The sequence below is a fragment of the Delphinapterus leucas genome, chromosome 5 (assembly GCF_059928025.1).
Source record: "Delphinapterus leucas isolate spDelLeu-1000000601 "Yukka" chromosome 5, BTC_Dleu_Yukka2, whole genome shotgun sequence".
Classification (NCBI taxonomy): domain Eukaryota; kingdom Metazoa; phylum Chordata; class Mammalia; order Artiodactyla; family Monodontidae; genus Delphinapterus; species Delphinapterus leucas.
Window position 1 is genome coordinate 27,550,946 of NC_143133.1, and position 6,577 is coordinate 27,557,522.

The window sequence follows — 6,577 nt, forward strand, 5'->3', positions numbered from 1 at the left end:
AAGAAAAGGAAATAGAATGTACACAGGCAGATTGGGAGGGAAGACATAAAATTGTCTTTGTTTGCAGATGACATAATCATCTATGTGAAAAACCAAAAGGATCAAACAAACTCCTAAAGCTAATAAGTAATTATAGCAAGGTTGCAGGATACAAAGTTAATATATAAAAGTCAATTGTTTTCTACGTACTAACAATGAACAAGTGGAATTTGAAATTCAAAACACAATAACATTTGCATTACATCAAAAAAAAATACTTAGGTATAAATCTAACAAAATAAGATCTATATGAGCAAACCTCTGATTAATGAAATAAAAGAACTAAATCAATGGGGAGATACTGCATCTTCATGGATAGGGAGACTCAATAACGTCAAGATGTCAGTTCTTCCCAACTTGATCAATTGATTCAGTGCAATCCCAGTCAAGATCCTAGCAAGTTATTTTATGGATACAGACAAGTCTGATTCTAAAGTTTGGGGACTTCCTTGGTGGTCCAGTGGTTAAGACTTCACCTTCCAATGCAGAGGGTGTCGGTTTGATTCCTGTTCGAGGAGCTAAGATCCCACATGCCTTGCAACAAAAGAAACTAAAAATATAGAAAACAAAAGCAATATGGTAACAAAGTCAATAAAGACTTTAAAAATGGTCCACATCAAAAAAATCTTTAAAAAAAAATAATAAAGTTTGTACGCAGAGGCAAAAGACCCAGAGTAGCCAACACAATATTGAAGTAGAATAACAAAGTTGGAGGACTGATGCTACTCAACTTCAAGACTTACTATAAAGTGGCAGTGATCAAGACAGTATGGTATTGGTGAAAGAACAGATAAATAGATCAATGGAACAGAACAGAGGTCACAGAAATAAACTCGTATAAATATAGTCAACTGATCTTTGACAAAGGAGCAAAGGCAATACAATGGAACAAAGGTAGTCTCTTCAACAAATGGTGCTGCAATAACTGGACATCCATGTGCAAAAAAATGAATCTAGACATAGACCTTACATCTTCACAAAAATTAACTAAAAATGGATCATAGGCCTAAATGTAAAATGCAAGAACTATAAAGCTCCAAGAAGATAAACTCCCAGATAACCTTGGGAACAACACCACCAAAGGCATGATCCATGAAAGAAATAATTGATAAGCTAGACTTCATTAAAATTAAAACATCTGCTCTGCAAAAGTCAATGTCGAGAGAATTAGAAGACAAGCCACAGACTGGAAAAAAATATTTGTAAAAGACACATCTGAAAAAGGATTGTTATCCAAAATATACAAAGAACTTTTAAAACTCAATAATAAGAAAACAACCATATTAAAAAATAGGCCAAAGGCCTTAACAGACATCTCACCAAAGAAGATATACAGATGGCAAATAAGCATGTGAAAAGATGCTCTACAACATACGTCACCAAGGGAATGCAAATTAAAACAATGGGATACCACAACACACCTATCAGATTGGCCAACATCAAACACTGGCAAGGATGTAGAGCAACAGCAACTCTCATTCATTTCTGACAGAAATGCAAAATGGTACAGCCACTTTGGAAGACAGTTTGGCAACTGTCTTAAAAAATTAAACATATTCTTATCTTACAATCCAGTAATCGTGCTCCTTTGTATTTACCCAAAGGAGTTGAAAACATGTCCACACAAAAACGTGCACACAGATGTTTATAGAAACTTCATTCATAATTGCCAAAACTTAGAAGCAACCAATATGTCCTTCAGTAGAGGAATGGATAAACTCTGGTACATCCAGACAATGGAATGTTACTTAGCACTAAAAAGAAATGAGTTATCAAGCTATGAAAAGACATGGAGGAAACTTAAATGCATATTTCTAAGTAAAAGAAGCCAATCTGAGAAAGCTACATATTGTATGATTCCAACTATATGATATTCTGGAAAAGGCAGAAATATGGAAACAATGAAAAGATCAGCAGTTGCTAGAAATGGGGGTGGGGGTGAAGAGACAGAGCATAGAAGGGTTTTAGAACAGTGAAAATACTCTGTATGATATTATAATGACATATTATTATATGTCATTATGCATTTGTCCAAACTTATAGAATTAGAACATATAACACAGTGAACCCTAAAGTAAGCTATGGACTTTAGGTAATAACGATGTGTCAATGGAAATTCATCCTTGGTAACAAATGTACCAATCTGGTGAGTGATGTTAATTATGGGGGAGGTGGGAATTCTCTGGTTGGCCAGTGGTTAGGACTCGGTGCTCTCACTGCCGAGGGCCCAGGTTCAATCCCTGGTCAGGGAACTAAGATCCCACAAGCCACACGGTGTAGTCAAAAAAAAAAAAATTATGGGGGAGGCTATGCACGTGTTGAGGCAAAGGGTATATGGAAAACCTCTGTACCTTCCTATCAATTCTGTTGTGAATCCAAAACTGCTCTAAAAAATAAACCTTTAAAAAAAAGATGTACATCTACATCCAAATCTCATATTGCCATATTTTCTTACACACAGTGAAGAATGGATTTTGCAAGCCAAAATATTTTGGTCAACATTGTAAAAAATTTATAGGTTATCTCAAAATAAGATTGATTTTTCTTGTAGTTGAATTTAAATATTAAAGGCTTTATGGTTCCAATTGGTAATGCATAATAACTGGGTCTGCTTTATAATGATTTTTTAAAGCAAAGCATAAATAGCAAGAAAGTTTTAAGGAGTAAGATGCTAAAATGTTCTTTCCTGTGTCTAGTAGTATGCTTTAAAAAAATTTTTAACCATAATTCTTTAATTGAAATACCTTCTTTGACTCTGTCTGAAGTGAAGGCAGCTGAAACCTTTTAATATTCAGAAGAAAAAAAAAAGCAAGTATCCAGTTTTCCAAGATAATCTCAACTAAGAATCTACCTACAGTGCAGGAACATTGACTACTAAGTATTGCTAACGTGGGAAAAAGAGAAAAGCTTACAGTTAAAAAACAACACCGACTGGTAACGATTTATTTTCCAAAGTCATTCCAGCACCTCTTACCTCTTTCTACAAATGTGTGTACCAAGAGCACAAGGGCCACGGCAGCTTGGCAAAGAAGATTCACCTTGGTATGCCCAGTGTTCATTATTGAAGCTCAGGCTTCCCTGTATCTTTTCAGGTTTTATGTAAGAAAGGGTCACTAATTCCAAGGGCCTCAAAAGGTCACCAGAAAGGCTAAAGATATATTATGTATCAAGGAGAGGTAGCAAAATAAGCGTGAGAGAGTGGGCAGTAAAAATGGAAAAATACTCCCACCAACGATCCAGATGTACAAACTCTTCCATCATTTACATCCACAGCCCACCATAGACTCTTTCTTTCTTCTTTCTTTATGGCTGCACTGGGTCTTCGTTGCTGCGCACTGGCTTTCTCTAGTTGCGGTGAGCAGGGGGCTACTTTTTGTTGCAGTGCGCAGGCTCCTCATTGCAGTGGCGTCTCTTGTTGCGGAGCACGGGTTCTAGGCATACCGGCTGCAGTAGTTGGGGCACACGGGCTCAGTAGTTGTGGCTCGCGGGCTCTAGAGCGCAGGCTCAGTAGTTGTGGCACACGGGCTTAGTTGCCCCACAACATGTGGAATCTTCCCAGACCAGGGCTCGAACCCGAGTCCCCTGCATTGGCAGGCGGATTCTTTAACCACTGCGCCACCAGGGAAGTCCCCCACAGCCCACAGACTCTTGAAGATGGATTTCTCTCAAGAGCAAGCAGCTGTTTCACCAAAGCTACACTGGGGTTACTTCTATAAGATAATATATTATTTTGTGAAGACTCCCTCTCTCCTATTTCTGGTTCTTTCCCTCTTTTTTATGTTATTGGCCACAGTATCAAACTGAGTAAAATTTTCCAGCTCAACCACATTATCTGCTTTGTCTATCCACACCCTCTTAAAGTTGCTCTTAAGGGGGGCTATATTTTTCTGTGAGAACAGATGAAATACAGTCTGTCATGACAATCAGTGCGAACCATCTGGAATATTTTCAGGAAGGACCAAATAAAATCCAATCAAATACATTTGAGAAGCAACAGAAGTTTAAGGTAGTGTTTTTATCCACTAATTGTAAAGTTTATAAATTGCCATTGTTGATAGGTGTTTATCCTTTGAACACACTCATACGACTATGCCCTATATATTTGTAGGAGAGTGCTTGTCATAACAAAAGACTAGAAACAGCCTAAATGTCTATCAGTAGGGAGCTGGTTAAATAAATTAGTTTACCCAATACAATGAATGGATACTATGTAGCTAATGAAAAGGAATGAGGTAGACCAATATTTGTGAGATGGAAAGCCCACCAAAGAATAATAAGTGACACTGAAAACAAGTTAAAATGAAAAGTTTAGCTTTAGTCCATGTATTTTGCTTTTGTTTTTGTTTTTTGCGGTACGCGGTACTCTCACTGTTGTGGCCTCTCCCGTTGCAGAGCACAGGCTCCGGACGCGCAGGCTCAGCGGCCATGACTCACGGGCCCAGTCGCTCGGCGGCATGTGGGATCTTCCCGGACCGGGGCATGAACCCGTGTCCCCTGCATCGGCAGGCGGACTCTCAACCACTGCGCCACCAGGGAAGCCCAAGTTCATGTATTTTCAATTGTGTACTATGCCAGAGTATGAGTATACCACAATATATTTATAAAACATATCAACATAAATGTATCTCATAAACATAAATTGAGGGCAAAATGCAAATCGCTAAAATACTAACAATATTATATCATTTATATGACATTTTAAAACATGAGAAACAATTCTACCTACTGTTAGGGACACATATATATGAATTAAGAGTACAAAGAAATGCATGGGGATTAGGAGGGACAATGTAATTGGGACAAGGTATTGGGTTAAACCACATGATATTGCCAATGTTCCACCATTTTTGACCTACAAAAACAACAATGTCATATATGGTTCAACCTCACAAAGTAAGTGGTCTTTGACTATGTTAAGTAGGTTTTACTTTTTAAGCTAAGCGGAAGATACACATGGGTTCATAGGAACCCATGTGGATCCACCGTTATTTAGCTCTATGACCCAAGACAAGTTATTTAACCTAATTTCTTTATCTGTAAAATGGGGATAATAATGAAACATATCTCACAGGGGTACCATGAAAATCAAATAAGTGAATATATATTAAGCACTTAAACAGTACCTGGCACATGGGTAAGCACTATTTGATTCAGCTACTATTATATTCTATAGCTTTTTGTACAGCTGTAATATTTCATGAAAATATTTTTCACTTATTTTTTTCACTTATTATTATGGAAAACTGTAAATATAAACAAAAGCAAGGAGACTAGTATAATAAGCCCAAATGTACCAATCACTTTGCTTTAATAATTAGCAAAGCATGGCCAATGTTTCACTTCTACCCCCATTCCCAGAAACGCACATTAGATTATTTTGAAGGGAATCCTAGATTTCATCCATAGATACATTTTTATGTCTTTAAAACATAAGGATTTCTAGAAACATAACCAAAAATACCATTACCACATTTTAAGAATTAACGATTCCTTAATATTATCAAAAATCTAGTCACTGCTTCAATTTCCTTGCTTGTCTCATAAATACTTAAGTAAATTTTGTTTTGCAGTATTTGTAAGTACACAGCTTGCTGAATTTTTACAAAGTGAACATTCCCATGTAACCAGCCAGCACTTGGAAGAAGAAATAGAATGTTGAGTTTTCCATATTTTTGTGTGTTCTTTACAATTTTTTTCAAATCAGGATCCAAATAGGGTTATATCTTACAAATGGTTGACAGTCTCTTTCACAGTAATTTTTCATTTTTAAATTAACATTACAGTGATGAATGATATGAGCCTATTTCTACTTTTTAGACAATTTAGGTGCTTTTCATTATTTCTAAAAGAAAATATAAAATACTGTTTGTTACCACTGGCAGTGAGAATGGAAGTCAGAAATATGCCAGGGTAGTCTTTCAAGGCATTACCAACAAACAGCATTTTTAGAAAGGAAATACCACTGAAAATTAAAAACAGATTCAACTATGGTCATTAAAGTATAGCAAACAGCCAGAGATCTATTCTCCAGCTAACTCAATATAGAGATTCGCTTTTAGAATTTACTTGTATTTTTCATTATCATAATTGTATTCTACCTTAACTACTGTGCTTCCTTACTTGGGTTTCCAGCCCTGAGTCGAAATGAAATGAAAGTGTCTCAATGGTGCGCCGGTAATAGAATTTGAAAATCTTTATTCTGAGATATTGTAGTTTTGCAACCCTTAATGGCATTGTCCTTGACTGGAGATGCACAAGCAAATTCATTTCCTGCCAGCCTCTCTGAGGCTAATGGGCCTTCCAACTGCAGAGTTTTCACTGACTTCTAATGACTGGGTGCAGCAGAGAGGGGCCTCTGGGAGCAGGATGCTTGCTGTCTTCTGGCAGAGTTCCTGGGAGAAAGAAAACCTTGAAAGATGCACTGCAATAAATCCCTTGTTCTGGGAAAACAGAAAGTCAAGCTCTACCATAAATTTTTTATTTTCCTCCATAATCCGATTTTAAGATTATGTTCAGGTGAAAGCAAGAGAAGATTGTC